Source organism: Triticum dicoccoides, chromosome 6A, assembly GCF_002162155.2.
Source record: "Triticum dicoccoides isolate Atlit2015 ecotype Zavitan chromosome 6A, WEW_v2.0, whole genome shotgun sequence".
Taxonomy (NCBI): domain Eukaryota; kingdom Viridiplantae; phylum Streptophyta; class Magnoliopsida; order Poales; family Poaceae; genus Triticum; species Triticum dicoccoides.
This window is the reverse complement of record NC_041390.1, coordinates 539542702-539543381: the sequence shown is the minus strand read 5'-3', so window position 1 is coordinate 539543381 and position 680 is coordinate 539542702.

Below are 680 nucleotides of genomic sequence, written 5' to 3'. Positions count from 1 at the left end.
AAAAAAATAAAACAAAATGATAAAAATGTCAAAAAAATAAAAGAAAATAAGTTTCCCATGTGATATGTGGCCTAGTTGTTGGGAAAATTTGCAAATATGAATTTTGACTTCATTTGCAAAATCTCGCGAGAATTTGTAAAAATGGGCATAACTTTTGCATACTAACTCGGATGAAAAAGTTTTTTATATGAAAAATCATCTACTCGAAAAGTTACATCCAAATTTAACGGGGGAACCCCGTTAAACATTTTCAAAATCCTCAAAAACCTAACAGAAAAAAAGATACGGGGCTTTTAAGATCTAGAGAGGCAAAAAAATCAAAAAAATTCAAACTCACTAATGGCGCACCTGCCCATGGTGCGCCATTAGTATCTTCCCTCCTTCAAAATTCAGAATAAGTCAAAAAAAAAAATTACTAATGGCGCATCTGACCATGGTGCGCCATTAGTATCTTCCCGCCTTCAAAATTCAAAATAAATCAAAAAAATAAAAAAAATTACTAATGGCGCACCTGACCATGGTGCGTCATTAGTATCTTCCCGCCTTCAAAATTCAAAATAAATCAAAAAAATAAAAAAAATTACTAATGGCGCACCTGCCCGCGGTGCGCCATTAGTATGCCGTATATATGGCTGGTCCTCTCCTCCTCTCTTCATTTCATCTTCCCTTCTCTCCTCCTC